At 39.4% G+C, this 26,181-nt stretch overlaps 1 protein-coding gene across 3 annotated transcripts in view; it reads right to left on the bottom strand.

The window, feature by feature from the left end:
* Positions 1–26,181, bottom strand: part of LOC135502858 (FMRFamide receptor-like) — a 113,898-nt gene that overhangs the window by 42,789 nt on the left and 44,928 nt on the right. Inside the window, exons 1-2 of one of the 3 annotated variants that reach the window (XM_064796000.1) lie at positions 2,365–2,439; positions 558–660 (exon numbers count right to left, since the gene is read on the bottom strand). The gene's annotated coding sequence lies outside the window, so the exon portion shown is untranslated. Of the gene's footprint in view, positions 1–557; positions 661–2,297; positions 2,440–26,181 lie in introns of those variants that run through there. The other 2 variants (XM_064796002.1, XM_064796001.1) reach the window with 2 other exon arrangements.

The following is a 26,181-nucleotide window of genomic DNA, read 5'->3' as shown; positions in this document are numbered from 1 at the left end:
TCAATAAAAGCGGTTTCCACAAAGCCGTCTGTGAAAATGGCCAAAGGTGATGACGCGCAATATGCCATTCGGTCGCTTTGGAAACTTGAGACCACTTTCACAACCCTCCTCAAACTACTGCAGAGTCCATCACTTAAACTTCAATCTGAGGACGACATAAAACCACTTAATTCTGGCCCTTCTGGTACTCATGAGAATTCAGTGAGATACGAGACAGATATTAATTTTCAATCAATTCTCCCGATGCCCCGGGCGACATTGCCGCCATCTTGGACGCCATCTTTAATATCCCATCAATCAAATCTACCTCGTGAACTTCAAACCATTACACATGATTTAATACTTATCACACGTCAACGTAATTTTAACGCGATCAATTTCGCTACAACTGGTGACATTATGTCCTCTTACCGTCTGCGTGCGAATGGAGGCGTCCAGGCTATTACACAAGTAACAGATGTACATCAAATATAGATAAACTGCATCTAAGTATTTAATTACAGCTTATCTAACTAAATTTTAGAGCCAGATATTGATCGACTGAAAATATGGCTTACCCGTCTTGAGCAGTGATCGAATTCCTTGATGGGTGGGTTATATCCTCATATGATAACGTATTATGTAATTCCTAAATCTCAGACTCCAAGTAGTCACGCCCACCTACAAAATAAAAGAAGATACATATTTATTTGCCTGGTGATCATCGTTGAATCCAAACTCCATGTGAGTATGGCAAGCGGAGTGTCCAGTAATTAAAAAATCCTAGATTTATTCAAAAAAATCTGTTTTTTTACCTAATAAACTAAGTTTATTTGGAAAAAATATAGGTTTTTTTAAAACAACCTTGTTTATTAGCTAATAAACCGAGTTTCTTTAATAAAACCAAGTTTTTTTACTTTCTTTCCTAATAAAGTAGGTTTTTTAACAGAAACTAACATTTTATGCTAAAAAACCTGGTTTATTACCTAAAAATCTTGGTTTTTTACCACATAATCGTATAAAATATAAGTTTCTGTACAGAAATGTCCATTTATTCAATAAAACAAGGTCCATTACCAAAACAACCTAGTTTATTCAAAAAAACTAAGTTTATTACTAATAAACCTAGTTTTTTTTAAAAAACCTATATTTTTTCCAAATAAACTTAGTTTATTAGGTAAAAAACCATACTTGGACAGACTGCATGGGCAAAATGAGTGTAAAAAAATCTTCCACTTTCTCTCATCAGTTTTTTGTGCTGACGCAGGTTACTATAAATCAACTGAGTATAAATTTTCGTGACTTTATTTCTGCAACATATTAAATTTACAGCGTTTTTCTTTTGATGGAATATGAAAAATCTTTCGATTTTTTCCGATAAAAAAGACATTTTAGCGCCAGTCTGAGATGCAGTGTAATCCTAATCGATTGCCTTCGATATTTCAAAGAGTTAGCCTGTCGATTTCAAGATAACTCGATAGCCTACAGTAATCAAGCAAATACCAGACAATAACCACGGCGCTTGTATGTGTAACGCACCGGCAATTCCATCCAGCAGCGTGTGAATAAACAACTACCAAATAGATGAATTGCTAATGTGAGGGGGTAAGGTAAGCTATGGCTACAAAAATTAACTGTTAATTCGTTTGTGTACGTTTTAATGGGTTAGACGCCAGTAGGCCTTTTTGGTTTCATCAATCAAGGATATTTTAACACGTTGTTTGCTCGACAGAAGGCTGATTTAATGCAAGTATCAATTCGTGTCTTGTACCCCCCCCCCCCTCCTCAAGGGTACGACACCTTATCACCCTATAACGACATCTTAAGGCTCAAGCATCACCCTTTTTTCACCAATGCTACTTTTTCTTTCGTCAAGACATCACCATCAACAATATATCAGTTATCACCGTCATGTAAAGTAACCGAACTAATTTTACTGGGTAAGGCTGTATGTTCGACAAGACATCGACACATTAGCATCCTTATTCTTTCCAGCTTCGCCAAATTTTCACTAAAGGAAAAATAAATACTACTCAAGCATCGGCAAAGATTAGTGGTGATAGCTTAACTACCCTTGAGGAGGGGGGGGGGGGGGGGGGTACAAGAAACGAATTGATACTTGCATAAAGTCAGGTTTCATTTGTCCTAAATGATTTTCAAATATATATTTTGCCTGCCATTTAAAAGTTAGATCCGTATTTTTGTTAGTGCGGTAGGTTTCCACTGAATGCGGTTTGCCTTAATCGCAAGATACAAAAAGATGGATGAAAAAAAGGAAAAAAGATCACAAATTAATGACAAAAATTGCTTTAAAATACCTATTCTCTCCAGAAAGTTACGTCCGAATAACACACGATAGAAAGGATCATAACAATAGCACCTTACCTCTCGGCGTTTTTTATCAGATATTCCATTTCGAGCGAACCGGTCTTGCAACTGTGAATGCTGTGACTCAACCCCTACATCAACAAATTGATATGAATGCCTCATGTATTCCTGGAGCCATCTGCCTTGATGTAAATAGGCATAGGACAATTAGGTGACTTCAATGCTTTGCTGAACAAAGCATAACGGACCTGAATATATTTCCTCAGGAACAGTTCAGCTGTCTGTACCATCACAATCTGGTATTGTCTGGAATTTTAAAAAAATATAGCTGCATACCCTAAATAAAAAACGTCTCTATAAGCTCATAATCCAATGATTTCCGACCATTTGATTAATTCACCAGACAAACAAGATTGTTGGTTTGAAAAAATAATTTCATTTGTTTCTGTATCTATCTAATTTACTCATTTTGAAAAAAATGCAAAACCTGTCACGATGCTTCACAGTTCTTATAAAATTGATTATGTTCGTCTACCGCAAATGAATATTGCCACTGCATGTATGTACCAGTCGCTTCAAGCATATTACATAAAAGACACATTGAATGGGAATCATCTCAAAGGTGGCTGAACCGAAAAATGACTATTTTTCACTCGTCTTCAGATACCATCTCGTTTTCTTAACATAAATTATATTTTCAGGTTATCATGGCGCTTTCAGAAAGCCCATTTAAAATAATTCCCTTGAACTCAGTTTATTTTGATTATATGTTGTTTTACACCCCTTGTATCCCTTCCAACACAATAGAAATTGTTTCAAATAGTATTCCGCGAAGATGACGTCACTGCAGCTGCTGCCCTCTATTTCCCCATCGCTGAATTACAGGCAATGTCGGACAAACATGCGGTTTCGTAATGGATTCAGGCTTTCTAACTAAGGCAGTTAGATTCAATCTGGCACATGTCCGAGTGTTGAAAATACTACATAATTGTTCTGAATATTTCTCTCTCTGGCTCTATGGTATCATTCATGCTAAAAACAATGCAGGGTCAAAGATAATTGACTTTGAAATGAGCTCAAATGCGTAGAAATAAGTGTCGATGTCCGACTGTCACGTGACTAAAACGTCATCAATATCTTATGCAAATGACCTTGTGAGCTATAAATAGTAACTTCGCGGAATGCTATTTAACATTTCGAAGCATCTCTAATTCCACCTTCAGTAACGTACTATATTAGACTACTTGAAGAGACGACTTAACTTTAAGATGAAATGTTCTATTTCCATCTCAGTGATGTCTCTGCAATATAATCACTCAATCTCTTGCTATTTACTAATTGCAACATGATACATTTAGTTTCAAGTTTGACTGACAGAAATGAGGTCTTTATTTTGCGTTTGTCATCCAAGATGCATAGTTAATGATGTAAACTTAGACTTAAACAGATCGATACGAACGCCTTGCTATTGTGTATTTCTATAAAGTTTCTTGTCGACAAATCTCTAGACAGATAATGACCTATGGACGAACCACGTGAACATTATGGTACCACGTCCTTTATTCGGTTTGCTACTTACGAGTCAGATTTGACTTTTACATCTGCCTTCTACTGTGGTATGCAGGATGATGTTCACAAGGGTCCCCCTCTAAGGCTGACGTTACATAGGCCTCATTCGTTCACTTCCCACATGTCACGTTCCCCTTAATGCGTTCGTTCCTCACTGAATGCATGCCACAAGGCCGTGCATTCACTGAGGAACGTTAAGTAAAGCTGGAACGTGACATGTGGGAAGTGAACGAATGAGGCCTATGTAACGTCAGCCTTAGAGGACAATTCATACTACATGTGTACTTTCCAAACATCGCACGAAACATGAGCATATACTCACACAAATCCGGCAACTATCTGATTTCCAATCTCCACCAGTAAAGGAATCAAATTTTGATTATGAGCCACCGGAGATATGCCGTGTTAGGAACTAATATCACAAATCATACCTGTCACATATACTCCGTATAATCTGTCAAAAGTAATGCTGAAGAGTGTCATATTCTGATGTTTATTAGGTTTAGTTACAGCGCGAGACTACGTAGGCCATTATCACAGCGGAGTACAATCCCGTGTTTTTGAACAGTGGATACCGAGAGACCACGCCATGGCTTACAACTCAGTTTCTAATCGGCATATTTTGCAGAAAAATCGAAAAGTTATTTTATTCCTTTTTTGTAATTAGTATTTTCCATTGCATCTCTCAAAAGATATTGACGATTAATTACATGATATATCTATACCGCAGTTGTACTTTTTTTTCTTCTTTTTTTGATAGTGCATAGTTGCAGTCCCTTGAAGTTTTAGCTAAGGCCTAAAGAAAGGCAATATGGTTCTCCGTTTTTATTGAATACATGTGTTGGTGGAGCGATTTTTTTTTTTTTTTTTTTTTTTTTTTTAATCATCCCATGACATCATCTCCCTCATATTCATATAAATGATTTGATGCTGAGAATGTAAACCTTACATTTCTAGTCATTATTATCGCAAATTCCAAATTAGTATTGAAAAGCTTGGTTTGGGCCTATTTGTGGTGATGACCATCTTTGAAAAACGCCCATGCACATAGTTTAAGATGCTGCTATTCAACGCAAAGAAATGATAATTTTGTTTATCCAAAAGCACAAACAGATGTCACTCAGAGAACAAAGACTGTTAGAAGAACAGACCTTGTAATTGACATAATCTAATTCCACCAAAAAGATGGCATTTTTCTGCATCGATGCTTCGGCACCCGAGTCCTCTTTTCCTGTGTAGATTTCATTAGGCGTCTATCTTTGCCGCGGTAATGAGGTATTCATAAGGCTAATTAAACCACATGGAAGCCGCCTATCCACGAGGCCAATTTTCGAACTTGATGTAATTACCACTTGCTTTGCCAAAGGATTAGCATCTTATTAAAGACGCCGTTATTTCCTGAAAATGATTTACATTTTTCAGGCTTAAAATTACCACTTCCACAGTGAACTCTTAAAGGGCTAGTTAGTTTACTTTGGTGGTTTGGTCTTTTAACATGAGTAACAGAAAACTTATTTAAATCGCCGAAAGTTCGTATTTCAAATTAGTTTGAAGTTATTGATGTAATTTTGTACATTGAACATTCTGAATGCGAAACATTAGATTAGACTCCCTTGCTTTGAAATCCCAGGCTGTCTCTTGCTGTAACCAAATCAGGCAAATTTACTTTAAACATCGTTTTCGATTTTTTTATACATTAACTAGATGCTATTGATGCAACTGTATGCACAAATGGTTCCACACAAACATAAACATAGTCATCAGAATACAAACACGATCGAATTTTGAAACTTGTTTTGAGAATGAATCGAATCGGATAAATATACTTTTACTTTTTTATCATGTCTTTTTATCATACAGCTCTATATCCTTGTTCGTTCGTCATTTTCCCCTTACATCGTAATAAAAAGGATTCAGGTCGAGTCCAATACACGGTCTATTGTCAATATATACATGGCCTATTGTCAATACACGGGCTATTGTCTTCAAACAAGGCCCGCTCACACAAAGGTCTAAAATTCCATTGTAAGTAAGTAAGTATTTACTAACTAAGTTAGTAAGCCAGTGATTTTGTTAACTGTTGACAACACCAAAGGGAACAACTACGGAATGGCAACAAGTCAATCAATAAGTCACAGGCCAATAACGCGCTTTGTTAAAAAAACTTGTTGAAGGAAATTTCCAACATCAGGCATGGCCAGATTTCTTTTAGCTTAAAAACGCCCTGGTCGAGACAATAGCTCTCTCTGACTGACAAAAGCTTGAGAGAAATAAGTAATGAAATTCCCGGACGCCAGACTTCGAGACAAGCGAAGCCGTACCTTTCACTAAACACAATCAGATCGTCACCGAAACTTATCCAGCCTGCAAGAGACTGCGATCTGGCGATTCCCCTAGGACATTCCTTGTTACTCTGCCTATAAAACCAATTGTCCTAGTCTGACAGATTAGATGTCCCCCGACACTGGCATATCTCAGTGGTCTGTCAACTTGGCCGGACTGTTTGTCGTAACTAAATCTGTGTGCCTCTCTTGAATTGGTTTTCTGCGGACCCTGCGATGACATAGCCAGACAATATTTTTGCACACTGACTTACATTCACTCACTATTAAGCTGTGAGTGGATACATACAAATATTGCAACCGGACCAACTCATCTTTAATTAGATGTTGCAGCAGAGATTATGGTTAGATATCTAATCTACCCACCTATGACCTAAGAGGGGGAAAGGGGTACAAACCCGTACCTGTCCTCTTCACAAAAAAAGGTTCGACCCGACAATTTCGGCGAATCAGAACGAAATTGCTTTCGCTAAAATCAATGGCCACAACGCTTAAGCCAGACATGTTATTATAAAACCAATCCTTGTCATTCAGCTTATCTCAAGATGAAGTCCCTCCCTCCTGTTTAGACGAAATATACATATTTAACGAAACAGCTGTACATGCTGTAAGACGTACTTCAGACTTGTAAGAGAGGTATATACTGCACGAAAGAATGCAACATTACTTAATCAACCATCTGCAGACAAAAACAAATATTGTTGACAAAATAATGTCAGTGACGATATTGATCAGAGTCTGAGACCAGATGGTAGAATAGACCAGAAAGAATGCCAACCTCCTGCAATTAATCGACCACTGCGCCAACAAGCAGACTGGTCACCGTGTCAAACCAAACAATGTACCTTTGGCGTTTATTGGCGCGCTGGGGGTAATGAACGAGCAGCGAGAGACGGTCAATTTGTTATGGGTGATGTTGGGACCATGGATGCAACTGCGCAGGGTCAGAATGGTCATGTTATGGTTGCGAATGAGCTTCTTCAAGTTAGAACTGGCCAGTCTCCGGACAGGAGATATCACCTTACATCTACACGCATACTCGTCATTGGCGAAAGCTGGTCAAATATCGTACCGTTCGTGGTCGTTGGTATGCTAAGGTAATACACGAGCAAATAGAAACTGTCAAGTTGTTTGGAGTTGTGGCAGACCCATTGACACAGCTGTTCGGTAGGAAATGCCAACGACCATCCAATCTCTCCTGATCTGGATCCCGACCTCCTACAGAATATACCAGCAATGTTTAGTCACCGATGTAATACTTCAAGCAATGTTGGATATGTTGACAATGTTCAGGTTGCCAAATTAGAATAGACCAGTCTGAGAAGATATTGCCAAACGTCTAAAAACAAACTGGTCATCCTGTGAAAGCTGGTCAAAGAATGCACCATGGTCACTGGTGTGCTGGTGGTTATAAACGAGCATGGAACCATGAGAGGCTGCTAAATTTGTTCAGGGCAGTTGTGGAACCATAATCAGAGCTTTGGAAGGCCGAAAAGCTTGTTGAATATCTTATCGTGTCAGATCAGGGTTGCGAAGAATCTTCTTCAAATGGGCATCGGTCAGCCTCGGGAGAAAGAATATAATAGTAGCCTTTACCAGTTCGAGCCTATCGGAAGCTGTTTCGTGGGGGTCGATGTCATCAAGATTAGCCCTATTGACCGTTTGTAAAGACTGGCGAACAATGGAAATTTAGGCCCAGGTGCGAGCGGGCTTTGTTTAAAGACAATAGACCGTGTATTGGACAAGGCATTAATTCGTTTTACCTGTCTCCACCGATACCAACATTCGGCCAATACACGAGAGACCAGTCAATAGAAAGCAGGCACAGGCAAACACTGTAAAACCTGGTCAGTAGCATATTGTGGTCATAAAGGAGAAACTGGAGACTAATGTAAACTTGTCCAGGGCGAGGAGGGAACATTAGATGTATTTATAGAAGGCCCACAGGTTGTACGTCCAGACTCAGATGTGCACATATTTCGGTCATCTACTTACAAATTGAAGGCATATCATATGTGGAAGGCCACACAATTTGTCTAGTTGCGAACAACACAAATTGGGCAGGAGTCATCACATCTAGATTTTGTCATTTTGTACGTGTTGAAAACACCAGGCTATTGGGCTCCTCACTTTCTAGAGAACGATATCGAACAATGTCTACAAGTAACAGTGTTCTCACTCAATATTGTAACCCTGTATGCTAAGGTAATACAGAAGCAACAAGATCAATTTGTCCAGGGATTGTAGGCAATTTGTCATATGGCAATAAAGATTGCTGGTCTGGGAATTTACGATATAACCCATTTCCTGTCATCCTTTGTCTCCACTTGAAATAAACCGTATGCTAAGATAGTAGAGGAGACACCAAAGACAGTCAATTTGTCTAGGGAATGCAGGTAATTTTTAGAAGGTCATAAAAATTGCCAATCTTTGGTATTTCCTGAAGAAGCCTTTTCCCAACAGTCTATGTCTTATTTTGTAGTAAGCAGTATACTATGGTAAGAGGTGCAGCTGTCAATTTCACCTGCAGGTACAAGGTCGAGATCTAGATTAGGAAAGATTGGAGGCCCTTGTCTCTCTCAATCCTATAAATCTATTACCTGTAAGCAGCATGCTAGGGTAATAAAGGTGCAACTGGAGGCGGACAATTTAAGAAGGGATTTTAGGTGTGCTAGCCGTAGAAGGTGGAGATCTAGATCAGAAGAGATTGGATGGTCTTAGGCATTTCCTACCGAACCTTTTCCCTAATCCTATACATGCTTCCCGAAATTGGTGGCTTGCATTGGAACTAACTTTTTCCCCCTTTTCCGTCATTAAAGGCATTCAAGTGTGTTGGTCAACCATGACTGTCTCCTTTGTCCCTCCACCATAAGGCCTAGTTTCCCCTTATGACATCACTATTTTGGACACTCAGCGCCCCATTTCTGGAAAGGTGTATACCTCTGATACCAGTAAGAAGTATGCTAGGGTAATGAAGGAGCAACTGGTGACTGAACATTGCTGGTATATTCTGTAGGAGGTCGGGATCCAGATCAGGAGAGATTGGATGGTCGTTGGGATTTCCTACCGAACCTTTTCCCTAATCCTATACCTCTACTACCAGTAAGAAGTATGCTAGGGTAATGAAGGAGCAACTGGTGACTGAACATTGCTGGTATATTCTGTAGGAGGTCGGGATCCAGATCAGGAGAGATTGGATGGTCGTTGGCATTTCCTACCGAACCTTTTCCCTAATCCTATACCTCTGATACCAGTAAGAAGTATGCTAGGGTAATGAAGGAGCAACTGGTGACTGAACATTGCTGGTATATTCTGTAGGAGGTCGGGATCCAGATCAGGAGAGATTGGATGGTCGTTGGCATTTCCTACCGAACCTTTTCCCTAATCCTATACCTCTGATACCAGTAAGAAGTATGCTAGGGTAATGACGGAGCAACTGGTGACTGAACATTGTTGGTATATTCTGTAGGAGGTTGGGATCCAGATCAGGAGAGATTTGATGGTCGTTGGCATTTCCTACCGAACCTTTCCCCTAATCCTATACATCTACTACCAGTAAGAAGTGTGCTAGGGTAATGAAGGAGTAACTGGTGACTGAACATTGCTAGTATATTCTGTACGAGGTCGGGATCCAGATCAGGAGAGATTGGATGGTCTAAGGCATTTCCTACCGAACCTTTTCCCTAATCCCATACCTCTTATACCAGTAAGAAGTATGCTAGGGTAATGAAGGAGCAACTGGTGACTGAACATTGCTGGTATATTCTGTGGGAGGTCGGGATCCAGATCAGGAGAGATTGGATGGTCGTTGGCATTTCCTACCGAACCTTTTCCCTAATCCTATACCTCTACTACCAGTAAGAAGTATGCTAGGGTAATGAAGGAGCAACTGGTGACTGAACATTGCTGGTATATTCTGTAGGAGGTCGGGATCCAGATCAGGAGAGATTGGATGGTCGTTGGCATTTCCCACCTTAACCATTTCCATCAATCCTATTTATCTCTACCATCTGTAAATAGTATGCTAAGGTTATAAAGGAGACGTCGGAGACTGTATCAATTTGCTCAGGGATTGTAGTACAAAGCAATATGCAGAAGGTCCTGATGTGAGTGTAGATTGCGTGGTCTCGGACACGAAACTAAATACGATCTTAACTAAGAATCTCAGAATAGGTTGAGGATTTTCGACGGGGATGGAAGTATCCGGCGAGCTCATTATTTATGTAAGCTGTATACAGACGCAGAAGAAAACTGAGTTGTTTTCGTCACTGTCGTTGTGTAGAGCAGTGAATCCGAAGTCTGTTTATCCAATTGACCTTTCAGAAATAAAAAAAGTATTATTGAGAACAATAACATTATGGAAAATTCCTTATCTCCACATCATATGGTATTTACTACATCCTTGACAATCACCTTTTTACACCCAATGAAAAAACATGTTCTTGGTGACTTCTTTGAAAATTTATGATCACGCAGTCACTATATCCGTTCTGTGCTTGTTAGCATCACAACGGCCATTAACTCCAGGTAATTTTAATGGTTCTAAAACTATTTGAGTGAGTCAATTATTCAACATCGCTAAATGGAATTTCTAATGATGAATGTTTTACAGTAGAGTAATCGCTGTGTTGATTTATTATTCAAAGACAATATAGCGATGACACTGATCAAAGGAGAGCTTCGTTAAGGGTTTATTGACTAACTCTAAATTGAAAAGCCCTTAATATTGAAACCAAAATAAAACCACGGAAAATCAGTCCCCCGATTGACAACTAGCATCAGAACAAAAATACCGTCCTATAAAAGACTATTAACAGAAAACATAAACAAATTGGCTAAAACCTTTTTTTCGTTCTTCTTTATTTCTACGTTACTAAATAGAACATTCATGAAAATAAACCAATACAAATCAAAACGAAAACGCTGAGTAGAAGTTTTCCTTTGTCTATATTCCCAGCAGTTAAAAATCTGCTGATAATTACTTAAAGCGTTCTTTTAAGGGTAAGTTGATATGTTAGTTTTGACATTTAGATTACGACTGAGTCTTATCTAGTCTCATTGTTAAAAGTAATTGGAGACATTAAGCCAATACAACCTTGCCCGCGGCTTTATATTGGCGATGGGATCAGACGTAAACAGAAATATTACTCTCAGTTTTGTCAAATGAACTAAAAGTTTAGTAAGGGGATCATGACAAAGGACAAATAAAATAAGATATTTCGATAATTCTTACAATGAAGACTTTTTGAAATTTACCCCATAATCTATCCAATATTGAATAAGATGTGTTTGTCTAGTGACAAGAAACGATCGCATTTAACCGAGTTGAAATTCCCAGACTCCTTGTCTATATATGTATAATCTTTGAAGCCGGAACGCGTCATGGGGAGATATGTTTAAGATGGCAAAATACTTGCCATTCCTAAGACACCCATTGTAAAAATGAAACGAAGTTAATGTGACGTTGGCCACCACGAACGAATGATCCATACACAAAAAACTCTGCCAATAACGAAATGATCAAGAACATTCTGATCAAAGGTAACTCCAGTGTTTTTCTGTGACCACCGTTATTCTCTGAATATAGAAGACAAATGGTGCCAATAAATTGCGAAACCTTGGCATTTGGTAAGAAATACACACCGTGGCTTTGGTTATCGTCGTTATCCGGTAAACACAATGCTTGTATAAGAAACATGCCTTCCATTTTTCACTCTTGACATTTGTGTCCAATTTCCCTGCCCATCTTATGTCCTTCCTGTATATAACGACAAAGGATGCGATACCCTAATCAAAATACTGATCACTTTCAGACACCAGAGGGTTGCTGGTTTATCAATTTACGACTATACCTTTGATATCCTGTGGCTAGACACAATCTTATTTCCTGGACTATACCCCCCGAGACTTCTAGGCAGTGGACCGTTCTTGGATGTAAATAAAACACTCAAACTCAATCTAGCAAACTTCCAGTTCCTTGTTTGTCCTGATTCGATGGTGGAGTTTCTTCTGAAGTGTTTGACGCCTCAGTTAGCGATAAGCATATTTTGTGTACTTTACTCTTTGTGTCGTGCGTGTGATTGAGTTAATTATTTATCATACAGTGCAAGGGGGTTCTCTCGCCATAAAGACCTTGAATATGATAGACATGTAGACGAGAAGTTGGCCAAAGGCTTATCTATTGGCCCGATGTATTAATTTTAGACGTGATTTCGCATGACCAATTGTTTTAGCTTTTACTTCTACACTTTAACCGTCCACAATGTACGTCGTCTTATTACTGCTGCGAAGAAGAAAATGGCGAAAATGCAGTTAGCTGGATTAGGTCTGCTGAACTCGTGATTAGGAAGCGATCTCAGCAACTCATGCTGTGGACTGCCATGGCACTGAATCGTGCAGCAATTTGGGCAGTTTCATTCATGCTCGATTTGACACCGACTGATGAAGCACGAGAAAATCGAAGTGGCAAGGTTTAATGTTCGGATTGCGGGGCACATTGCTATTCCTCTCCTATCCAGGAGCGCAATGTTATGAATATCGTAAACCATCAAAACATTGACCCGGAATGCCCAGATGCAATCTTAACCATGTCATCGATATCGCACGCCCAATTTAACAATCTCTCATCAAGCAGAAATGCCACTTAAAACAGAAAGTCACGACTGCCCTTCGTGATTTAATAGATCCATATCAATAACTCCGCTCGTCCTTGCAATTCATATTTTATCCCGAGAATCGACAAATGTGTTCCTCGGTAAATGAGGCGGGCGACCATCTCTTCCAGGGCAATGCTTTCATCTTTTAGCGAGTTTGTCACGTGTAGCGAATGCTATTGACTAACCATTGAGACATTCGCCGTATGGGAACAATGGTGCGAAATGTACATGAGAGGGGTTGTGCACCATTGAGATTCCCACTCCGTTTTTAACTCCGAGGTTTAATCACAGCTCCAGTGATATCTTTGTTTTGACTCAATTGACGAACGTTTTCATACTGATATACTACTGTATCTGCACAAGACTACAAACATTGGACATGTGTTTAAAATAGATTTAACTCAGGAGATGAAGAAGAGTTAGTCACAGAAAAAGACATGGTATCTTCTAATTGCCTCGGCCAAATCCTGCTATCCAAATCTAACCTGAGGAAATCGACATTTTCATTAAAATGTACAAAATGTCACAGCCATAGACTGCCAACATCTGTGTCAAGTTACAACCAGCGAGACTCGCTTGCTTCGTTGAAAACCCATTAACAGTGACCAGACAGATCGCTAGAGGTGTTCGTCTACTCTGCTGGAAAGTTTCGCTTAGTACCAAACACTATGTAATTTTATCTAAATGTTACTATCCTTTATTATTACCTGTCTCAATCAGTTCATGAATAAGCCTTCTAGGTTTGTGAGTCAAACATCGTGCCATCATTATCATCTGTTTAAAAAAATAGTCAACTGTGTCCTTTTTGTCATGTTTGTACTTTAGTCCGATATGACTCAGGTACTGCAGTCCGATATGACTCAGGTAATGCAGTCCGATATGACTCAGGTACTGCAGTCTGATATGACTCAGGTACTGCAGTCCGATATGACTCAGGTACTGCAGTCTGACATGACTCAGGTAATGCAGTCTGATATGACTCAGGTACTGCAGTCCGATATGACTCAGGTACTGCAGTCTGATATGACTCAGGTACTGCAGTCTGATATGACTCAGGTACTGCAGTCTGATATGACTCAGGTACTGCAGTCCGATATGACTCAGGTACTGCAGTCTGATATGACTCAGGTACTGCAGTCTGATATGACTCAGGTACTGCAGTCTGATATGACTCAGGTACTGCAGTCTGACATGACTCAGGTAATGCAGTCTGATATGACTCAGGTACTGCAGTCCGATATGACTCAGGTACTGCAGTCTGATATGACTCAGGTACTGCAGTCTGATATGACTCTCAGGTACTGCAGTCCGATATGACTCAGGTACTGCAGTCCTATATGACTCAGGTATGCAGTCTGATATGTCTCAGGTACTGCAGTCCGATATGACTCAGGTACTGCAGTCTGATATGTCTCAGGTACTGCAGTCTGATATGTCTCAGGTACTGCAGTCTGATATGACTCAGGTACTGCAGTCCGATATGACTCAGGTACTGCAGTCTGATATGACTCAGGTACTGCAGTCTGATATGACTCAGTTACTGCAGTCTGATATGACTCAGGTACTGCAGTCTGATATGACTCAGGTACTGCAGTCCGATATGACTCAGGTACTGCAGTCTGATATAACGATAGGTACTTGGTAGTCAAATTTTAAAAAAAAGAAGATTCAGTTGCAAAATTATCCTGGCTGCTTCAACTAACAATGATTTGAGGTTCTCTGATCTACTGTTTCTAGTTTTTTTTAGCTTATTTTTCTTTGAAATAGATGCTTACGTACATGGGTAGCCTGAATAAATCTGACCTTGGAAATTCTTGCAAGGCATACAAGTGTTTGATGGATGGCCTTAGTTATCAGTGGTGCAGCACCAATCACTTCGATGATCGAAAAGAAACTTGACGTTTTCTCTATCTGACATATTGGAACGACTGATGCAATATATCTCTGTTTCTTAGGTTAAATTGATTGCCATTTTTGGCATAGGATAACCACTTCACTGAGATACCCTCGAAGTAATCAGAATGTAATCAGGGTCAAGCAAAATTACAATATATCAATGTCATTCGATATCCATTTCCTTGAGTTTTAGTCACTTCTATCTTTCATCCTTGTCCGTTGCTTGATGGAGGAGGGTACCAAACATATTGGTGCCACAATAAAGGATTTAGGACTGATTAATTTGGTGAATTAATCATAGATATTCCCATCATAGAAGATATAGTGTCACTCATATCCAGTCCTGGTTGGACTTTGTATTGAAGAAGAACATTAAAACGGCTTACCTCATCATCGCAATTCAATCAATCCAAAAATTTTTTTTTTTTTTTTTTTTTTACTCCTTCTTTTTTTGTGTTATACCGTGAAATATACGATTACAATTAAAACTTCAGCCATTTTCGATCTTTTACACTTTCGAACAAATTCATGTTTCAAGGCTCAGTATCAAATTCTACCGGTTGTCGGCAGTAATGAGCAAGAAAATGAAGCATTGAGCCTTCAAACTGGAAAAAAACGCCTGGGCCAATGGAATTAAACTTTCCATCCATAAACCTCTCCCTGGGGAGTTCAGAACTCAAACCTTCTGACCTTACTCTCGAGGAAAACGGTCACCAATATTTTTGTTTTCTCTTTTCATCAATGACATTGGACATGATACCCCCCTCCTCTAATGAAAACTAGTAGAACCTCTCTATAAAGGACACCCTCTGGACTGACAAGTGCTGTCCATAATAGAGAGGTGTCCTGATTAGAGAGGTCAACTTGAATGGAAACACCCAATTTGGGACTAAAACTAGTGTCCTTAATAGAGAGGTTGTACCTAATAGAGAGGTGTCCGCTAAGGGAGGTTCTACTGTATCTCAAACAGATTGGTGTATACACAAAAGGCTCGGCCAGGCGAATTGCTTAAATTCATCACAGCTATCCCTATAGGGTCACACACAATATCGCAGATACCAAACTAGATTTCGTCTTAGTATGTGATTGAATAGGCGGTACGAAGGAAAATTATTGGGAAGTTTCCCCTATGTATGACTAGAACGTGAGACTGACCAATTTCTGATCAGGTGACTTTCCTTTTGTGTGGCAGATATTCGCATTCTCCTTGGTTTTGGATGATAGGAAGTCTCGCCATACCAGACTGGAATCTATGTAATTTAGTTTGCTGAAATTAATCACACTATAAATTGTATTAATCAGGTCACAGATGTGGTTGATAGGTATATGACGAATTCTGTAATCTATAGATTTCAACGATGTCATCCTGTATATCATTTTCTCAGCGTTCCCGATACATGATTCATCTAAATTACATTCCATGTAATCGTTACTTTAGACCACCCATCACAGTAGAAGCCAAAAAAATCTACCCTGGTTGATTAGTTTTAAATCATATTAAAAAGTTCAACATGCAATTGCCAGATCAATTTAACTAAGGAAGTACGCTTTTGCAGCACTCAGAGCTATTATACTTCGACATGCAGGAGTAATACTGTGTTATGGCATTTACGTTACCATGTCGACAATTTCATTTGCATCTTTTGGTTAGCTTGTTTTTTTTCTTCAGACACATAAAATAAATGTTCTCTCACAGAAGTCTTCGTGATTAAATTTTAGCAGGGAATTATTTAGGAACAATCACGTTAACAATCCAGGACAGTAGCTAGACAATTTGCTTCTGGCCACTCCAGCCGTCCATTGAAGGGTTTCACCAATGTCATCAGCCCTACGGGATCGAGAGCTTCTCCTAATAGACCGGTGCCCCCACAAAGGACGGTGACAGGCTTATTCGGGCAACGCCATCGGAGAATGACCACATTAGGTCGGACATAGTCACGTAATGAAGGATGAAGGGAATACCGTGACCCTAGATGGCCTGGGCCTACGGGACATCTTTGAAACCCTGCCAAGTATCTCATAATACATGCCAAATTGGGAAAGTTTAGTGCTTGTTGTTCACAGTATATTTGATAAAAGATACATTGCCAAAGGGCGAGGGACTAGCCAGTGGGCATGTAAAGACCATCAGATGATATGAGATGAAGTTAGCCAATTAAGTGAGATGCCTCACTTTACCGCACAGCCACAGGAAATGGCTTCAAACTAGAAAGCAAAGTATCACGAAGAACTCGTAAACAGCTGCTGCGAAAGTTTTGGGTTAAATTGTCGCCATCAAAGCCGATGTAAAAAAGATCTAATATCAGAGCAGGTTCCCATTGTTTTGGGGTTTTTTATCTCGAAAGATTGTTCTTTCTGCACAGCTGAAATGTCAAAAAGTTTAATAACCTTTACGAGTTCATGCCAGATTAAAGCAAATAGCGGTGCATTATATCCTATCTTTATCCTGTGGTTAAATTTTTTCGGAATCCAATTGTGGCGTGTTCATCTTTTGTAATGTCATAAAAAAACAAACTAACTGCAAGTTGTTTGGTTAATTCAGCGGTAGACCTGGAAGCCAGAAAAGGAAAGAATGCATTGCGAATAAGAAAAATTGAATGATGCCAGGATTACGAAGCATGCGCCAAGATGCCTCCTTACACTGATCAGACATGTAGTTGCTGTTTCATCGTGCACTGAACTAGTTCTAAGCTTGCAAGTGCATGCATGTTGCATGTGTGTATGGTTGTCTCCTGCATACATGGACAGACATTGTACGCCTGTGATGTATGTAACTGATTCCATTGTCGGCGCGAAGCACGGGTCTTGTGTGGCAAACACACGACTGATATCACTGAATTGTCGAGCTCAGCCAAGCCTTGGCAGCGGTTTTTAACCGAACAACTTCATATATAGGATGTTCCAGGCCTGCATACCCCATCCAGGGAAGTTGCTGGTTCAATAGAGGTGTCAATGATCGAGTTAGCAAGCACAAGCTTGGTATGAGATGATTGCGCTTTGGCTGCCTTGCCCTGCCGTGTCTGCTTATTTAGCTCATTGCCTAGTTACACGCGAGTCGTTCATTTTATTAAGAAAACATATGACGACAGATGACGTGTTTCTTTATACAGACTCCATGGTCTAGCGATCAATCAACTGCCAGCAGGACGAAGGCATTGACATCTCGAAGTCCGTGACGATCTGGCAAGCAAGAAAGTAACGCTGCCGCGCAACAATAAAAAAAGTCGTCTTAATCAGAATTCTTGTAATTTGCAAAAACATGATGTTGGCAAACCAAGTCAATCACACGATCCGTACAAAGATGAACCGCTGGAGAGTACACTTTTCGCTGTAATCGTATATGCTATGAAGTGGATCTGCTAATTGATGGGAGTTCTTTGTAAATATTAAGACAAATTATTTTATGTTTCTTAGAATCTCTTTATTGTGTATACAATCATGTAGTTCTTCTTTTACAATATGAAAATGCCAGAGACGCTTCTGTCTGCGCAAGTTCGCAGACAGATTGCTTCGCAAGAGCCATTATTAGACCGGGTAAGAAATGTCATAGGGCCACTGTTATTGTTATGACTTGGACTGAAGATAGGAATTGTTTATTATTGTGTGAAAGATGGGAGATTGGTAAGCACTAATGTTGGCCTGCCTCAAATTTCAACCCCTACGAGATCCTCTTCTCTAAGTTAATATATCTTGCAATTGTCACTGCCCATAACTTAACCTTAACTATCAGGCGAAAAAAAACTTCTCCATTACAAGGACCCTCGGATTTACGGCCCATTTGAAGGATGAACCAATTTAGGGTGGAGTGTCCATGAGTCGAACGTATGACGTCCTGATTTTGAGCTCTGCACTCTGACCATTACGCCACTGCATGACCTCCGTACATCCACATCAACTCTTACATACCCATCGAAGCCTTTAATAAATCTACGAAAGTCGCTCTGTAAATAAAAGCCGAAGAACGATTGTTTGTTAGTAAGATTAAGTAGGAAGCGAGGTGTTTGTTAAGCGTCAGAGTTTGTGTGTCGAGGCGGCTGAAGTGGATTGTGTTCGGTCTTCAAGAGTAATCCGTCACTTTGTATGGACGTGTCTCATGATTGAATTTACTTCATTTCGATATCAGTTGTTACAAAGGTTTTTTGAACCACAGGCAAAAACCCAGGTCAAAAATTAAGATTAGATTCTGAAAGATTCTTCGTCAGTGTAATTGTTATTCAGTTTCTTAGATATGTACATGAACACTCTTATAAAAATTCTCGTGAGATTCTTAAATAAGCTAATGTCGAGGATGTGCCTGGCAACATCGCTGGACTGAATGCAACAAGTGCTTTGAATGTTTCAAAAGAGAATCCGCGAATTTAGATGTATCGATCATAGTGGTTTCTTTGCATTGCTGTCTCTTAACGAGTCACGTTTAATCTTTCAGAAAAACTGATAAGCGCCAGTCTGTTAAGCGTTTTAGCTTACTGTATTGATCCCAAAGGTTTCATTGCAGAGTCTATTGGCGAGCAGTAGCCTGGTGATTTGAGTCAATAGCACTCGTGGATAGATGATCAGTTGATATGGTCACGAGTAGTGTCGGGGTGGATTGATCTGATTGTATCTGGGTGAAGTGCTATTGAGGGCTGTCAAAGTGGAACGAGTGTCTCTCTGATCAGAGAACGATATGGAGACATGATATAGTAATGTTGGAGGACATTTGATCGCCGGTAAGATGTCTGCGCCTGATTTGGGGCTTTGAGTTGGTTTCGTGGTAATTGCACTCTTAAAGATAAAGGTTTTTGAGCCTCTGAAAAGCATCTAGAATTCTGTCGAAAGGAAGGAAGGATGGCAAGACTTTTTCATAGAAAAGGAAAAAACATTACAGCTAGATGCACATGTCTTATTTGGATTGTTAGCCCTGCCAGCAAAATCGTCACTCATGTAAACTAACGATGACTTTACTTTCCAGAGGAAAATAATAATCGAATTTAGAGATCAGACATTATTTCGGGCAATATACATTTGAATTGATTATTGACAGTACAACTCTTCCGTTTCCACCTTACTTCTATGGATATAACACAATTATTAGTACTTTATCCGTAATATCCCACAGACATAATGATAACCTGCGAAAATAATCGCAAGTGATATTTCGGTGTCTAAACGAGTGCTTAAAAGAACCCTACCCTTCCCTTAGGCAAAACAATTAAGTCACATTAAAAGGCTTGTTGCGTTGATGTTACAGTGTTTATTGAATCTGTATCAAATTTCATATGTCACACGTTAATTATCTCATATACTCCGTGCAAACCTTTGCCAGGGGGTATTGCATTTTTGTATCGTCCAATACCCAACCGACGAAATTATTCTATATGATCATTTTGAGATTTCAAATCAAATTCAAAACTCCTATGGCTACAAATCATCGACTCTTCCATTAAATTCATTATTTAATGGAATAAAGATCGCGTGCGGGGTTTCGTAAATAGCTTTAAAGCGTGGTTGCTTTCCCAATTATGGAAAGACATCTTCTTTATCAATAAAGCGTGCAGGCAAAGTGTCTTTTTAAAGAAGTTCTGTCCATTTGGCACTTTAGAACAAATTGATTAAGGAAGCGCCACATGCCGCTGGTTTTATCGTACAAGGTTTTAAATGGCTTAGAACCAGAGTATTTCGATGATCTTATTGTAAAGCATGTGCCAAACAGGCAGTTGCGTTCCGCGGACCAGAGCCTCTTGTCTGTGCCAAGGAATCGCACTAAAAGATACGGCTCGAGGTCATTGGGACAAGTTGCTCCTGGTCTGTGGAATGCACTGCCGGCAACGATCAGAGGGTCACCAAGTGTTCAATCTTTTAAGGGTCGTTTAAAGACACATCTTTTTAGAAAACATTATTGTATTTCTTAACTTTCGGAGCTGTGTTTTTATATTTCGTATGTCATGTCTGTGATGAATGAATGTTTTAAATGTAAAGCGCCTTAGGCTGACGTTACATAGGCCTCATTCGTTCACTTCCCACATGTCACGTTCCAGCTTTACTTAACGTTCCTCGGTGAATGCACGGCCTTGTGGCATGCATTCAGTGAGGAACGAACGCATTAAGGGGAACGTGACATGTGGGAAGTGAACGAATGAGGCCTATGTAACGTCAGCCTTAGAGCATTGCTTTTATGAATCTGGCGCTATAGAAATGTTTTTATAATACTTTTTAATGCCATTTGTAACTCTAAGAATTCGCTGAAAAACTTCTACTGGTGCATATGTGTATTGGCCAAAAAACCATTAAGGGTATCTCAAAAGCTGAAAAACCTTTATTTCTGCGAGTGTGGATGGTCAAAAAGACATTTGCCACGACAGCAGCTCTCGCCTTAGACACACATTCCATTCTTCTCTTAAAATTACGTTAGAGGAAACGGTAATAAAACCACATGACCAGAGAACAGTTACATGAATATCGTGAGACAAGACCACTAATGAATATTCATAGGTTGGAGGGCCGAGGCCTATCAATTAGACGAGTGCATGTTTTTAACTCTCAAGCACATATTTGGAGAGGTATTGAAAAAATATTTGTTGTGGCAAGTCTACAGATATAAAGAAATTATTTGATGAAAAAATTGATTTCGAATTTTGCTAATTTGGTAATAGGGGGCGTGTTTTGAGTTTTTTCTGCCAGTTGGCTGAAAAGAGTGGAAATATCAAAGTCTGTCTAATTTGTCGATTATCAAAAAATTTCCGTGGTCAATCACCAGTTTATTTTTCACCATTTACTTGCCCGACTGTCCGGAATAACATAATCTAAATTTCAGATTCACAACACCACGCATTCTTTGATGCGTCGCGGTCAAACATTGACAATTTAACTGCTAAAAGGCTTAAAAAATCAATTGTGGCCTTGTCTCTCGTAAATTTCGTCCACAATGAGCGTCCATCAGTCATATTTCAGACACAGAATGCAAATCCATGAAAGACAACAATAAAATCGCCTGTTTGTAATTCAGAAGAGAGTGTTAGCGTAATTGATGGATCGACTCAAGTAATGGAATTGATACAGTGACTAGCACATCCATCAATTAGACAGCACCCCTAGGTTGCAATCTCTGCAATTATTTATGACATGTTGTATTTGATATAACTTAGTGGGAGTAAAAGTAATTATCGTGATTCCACTTGATCAGAAGAAGTCTATTTGTACTAGCAGCTCGGGCAGTCACGTGTACATGTTGTTTAATCTTGGGCGCATTACCAGCAACATTTGACCTGGAAGGAAGTAATCCCTCAATTTGTCGAGCAAATCAAAATTGACCCATACACGAAATAGCTCATGACTTAATCTGTCATGTAAGAGAAAATACTATTTTGCGCCGATACAATACAAGGACTTCCATTGTTAAGGGTCATTCCAAGGAATAAATATTTTCACAGGTTACGACGTAACACTTAATTATTCAAATGGCCTACCAGGCACTGTCTGAGCAGGTTGTCTGATAAGTTTGAAAGGTTGCCTAATACACAATATAAGATAAGATTATCGAGAAAAAAATTTCCATTGTACACCAGTAAGGCGTCTATAATGTATATGAACCAGAGCGGACATAAATAAATAACCGCCCAAGAAGATTCTTGCTGTGCAGTCGAGGAACTGAATATTCAGGGTAAAAAATGCTAGCAGTGAAAGTGCGTTCGTTTGATATATTGAATAGCTGAAGACACTAAGAAATGCAAAACGATTTATTTCCTTGATGAAGCCATGATACCACAACCGCCTATCTGAAAAACACTATTCTTTTCAAGACCAAGCAAACAACGCCTTGGGCAAAAAGGTAAAAACGTACATTTCCCTAAGAAAACAAAGACACACATTACAAAAACTCATTGAATTTTTCAACTTTTAGACGCAATTGATTTCGCTCAAGTTTTTCCCTGCTTGAAATATCACAAACACGGTTTCAATCTCGAAATTGACATATTGTTTTTAGACAATGAGAATCTAAATCTGGAAAATCTGAAAAAATGAAAATCTGTCTCGAATCAGCTTATTCAAGCGTATTATCGCTTATTCAAGCGCGTCTTAGGGAACGTTCAATGCCTTGCATGCTGTCACTAACAAATTAACGATAACATTTTATTTTTGTCGAGCTAAGTTTGGAAATATGTGGAGCTGTTCAAATGGAAGTTGTTTGATACGACTTTCAGGAAATGTTTCAGGAAATGTTGTGTTGTGAAACATATTATGTTTCACATAATGTATTACATATCACAAATTGAATGGAGTTGGTCCGCTGTGGGATGCGGTGAAATTGAATAAAGCTGATGCCACGGTGAAGTTATATGAATTCGATTAAAATCCGTTGGTAATTCCAAAGCATTATAATGAAGCTAAGACTATTCTTGATGACTCAAAGGAACTTGAAGAAGATTTTTATGGTTAAGCATACTTAAAAAACATTAAGATTATCTCCTGAAGACGCCACATATTTTTTTTTAGGTCCCGTCAGTTTTTTTCGTCCGAAAACAATGGATGGAAAATACAGTCCAGCTTAGTAAGAAAGCTTAGTTAATACTAATGTTACAAGAGAGTTCAGCAATATAAGCTGCGTACGCAAAAGTCGCATTTAGGCGTAATAGGTCTGTCTAATGCCGTCGAATATGACATACTCCTCCGAAACGACAACAGGCAACAATCGCGCCCATTACAGTTGCCAGCGCTTTCTACAGAACCCTTACAAGTGCCCACGGAGACGACTTTCAAACGTAATTTCAAAATGAGGTTTCCATTGGTATCATCAGCAATGCCTTACCTTTATCAAAGTCACGAATGAGTTTGTAGAAAAAAACCCTACAACGTTAACGATAAGTCAATATTTATAACATAAAACAGAAAGCAACGTGACACACTGCCTTGATGTTTAATCTTACACCAGAGAGGCACCTTTTGTTTGCACGATATATTTGCAACACGTTTTGTTCTACAGCCTTCAGCGTGTACCTAATGAGTAAATAAGTTGTCTCGTGTCACGTTTAAGATTGCTGGTGAAAAAATGAGATTAAAAAATGCCACATTGCCACGGGGCGTTTTTGAGAAGATGAATACAAATGTGTGTATGCATTTTCAATCTTGTACCCCATGACTTACATAGCCATGTTAAGGTAAGATCATATCACAATCAAATTAGCTCGTTTGTTAAAGAAAAATACGTGTCTACCAGGAGAGAGGAAATGAAGACACGAAAGAAACAGACAAAAGATCAGTTCATTTATTATCTTTATCCGGTTGTACCCCTTCAACACTGTCATTGGAGCGCCTTGTTTCTGTTGTGTTATAAAGGTATACCAATTCATTTATCCACCGTGATCTTCAAGGTTAAACTCAATTATGTATCACTTCTTTAACATCACTTTCAATAACGTGAGATATATCTAATTCTTAGTGAGTGATTTTACAGTTATCAATATATCGTTTAGTATTTATGAAATAGGGCAGAATAAATTTGTACAAATATGGCATAAACCAGTGTACAGTGGCCTGTTGACAGTTGCCAAGAAGAGGAAACTGAGATGGTTTGGCCATGTAACCAGAGCCAAGGGAACCCTGGCAAATACGATCTTGCAGGGCACAGTTGAGGGAAAGCGAAAGCGAGGGCGCCCAAAGAGGATCTGGATGGATGACATAAAAGATTGGACAGGACGTAGAACAGAGGACCTGATCCGCCTTGCAGAGGACCGATCCCTATGGTGCCAAGTAGTCATGCATGCAGCGTCGCCCCAATGGCCTAACAGCTGCGGGACATGATGATGATGATGATGAGTGTACAGGGACAGGTTAAGGTTTCTTTTATAGGATATATATAATAGGAGCCTTTCTCTAGATCGGATCCATGCACCTATCATTTGAAATAAATTGTCATGATCAATGCAAACATCCTTCTGCTCCCGCTTACTATATGCTGTTCTCACCGCATGCACGGAGGAATATTCTTGAACAACAAACCTAGAATAAGGACACTCTTTTCCGAACCAATAGAAGAAAATATGACAATTTTGTCTCTAAATGTATCAAATTAGATGCTGCCTGGAGATAAGTGGCCGGCTATTATATCAGTAGCGGCATATCAAATGGAGCGACGGATCCAGGCAAGCTATCACTGGATTCTACAACTCAGTTTAGTTCAGTTTAATCGTTTATTGATTAAATACATAACTCAGTGCAAGCTGTTTTCCTGAGGTTAAACTCTGTAATGTACAGTGGTTAAGGCTAAATGTGTTTTTTCACTCATCAACAGGGCTCGGGGTATCTTAAGCGGGTCACATTATTGTGCCAGTCAACGAGAGCAAAATTCCAAGCAAATATCTCAAATCTCGCTGCCTTATCTAGAATTTGAAACTTACAAGTCATGATATATGAGAAACCATATACCAGCAGTATATTTCCGTCCAATGATGGAATCCGCCATGGACATCCGTTATCTGTTATCTGACTCGTCGGAATTCATCTTCTTTTGTAGAAGAAATACATCAGATATTGTAAATGCTAAGTGGGTATTTCTGTCAATGTAGTCAGGTTCTCAGGGAGGCGAATCCAGGAAAATCCAGGGTTCAGACACTTTCTTTTTCATATCTCTCTCTATGAATTGAGTGTCGCTGAGAAACTAGCAGTTAGCATTAATAAAGTACCGATTTGCCTGTAATTGGCAAGTACTAACAAGGAATGTGTCCAGCCCCATTCATCATCACTCTCAAGGCCTGGCCATTGGTAACCATTGCCAAGTACAGACATATGCTCAATTTACAAATGTACAGCTAGAGCTCTCAGTAAATATGTTACGTGGCTCTCTTTGACGATTGGTAAAGGCATTGAAGAAAAATTAACAAATAACACAGTGGCTTACTCAAAATACGACAAACATGGAAAATGTTTTTTTCTGCTCAAAACTCACAGCACACGATATTGGGAATTGGCAGAGGATTATCCACTCCTTCATGTAGTTTAACAGTTGGAATGGACACACGTAACTTGAATTATCAAAATGGAGTCACTACTTGTGAAAAAAGTTTGTCTATTCCTGTCTCTGCAGGCAAGAGGAAGGCGAATCCAGGTAACTATGGTTGTCGGTACCAAATGGTTCGAGTGTCTATGGAGACAATCGCCATCCAGGATATCTGTTGAGCGTAGAGTTGGTGGAGCTCCTATTCCTCCCTGGGGTTCAGGGCTATTGTCTCTGGGTTCACTTGTACAGTGTTAATGACAACTTCTTGGTACTTGCATCGTCTTTTCTCAGTGAAGAGATCGGGTCGAGGAGTATGTACAAACCTGGTGAGCAATGGACAAATGGAAGGGGTAGTAAGGTGTTTGACACTTACTTTTCTTATCGACAAGGATTCTACAGTAAGAGGGGTGCATGGTTTATTGGCCACAGCATGGTTATT

This window comes from Lineus longissimus, chromosome 19, assembly GCF_910592395.1.
Source record: "Lineus longissimus chromosome 19, tnLinLong1.2, whole genome shotgun sequence".
Lineage (NCBI taxonomy): Eukaryota > Metazoa > Nemertea > Pilidiophora > Heteronemertea > Lineidae > Lineus > Lineus longissimus.
Note: the sequence above shows the minus strand (reverse complement) of the source record. Positions and strands in the feature narration are given on the sequence as shown.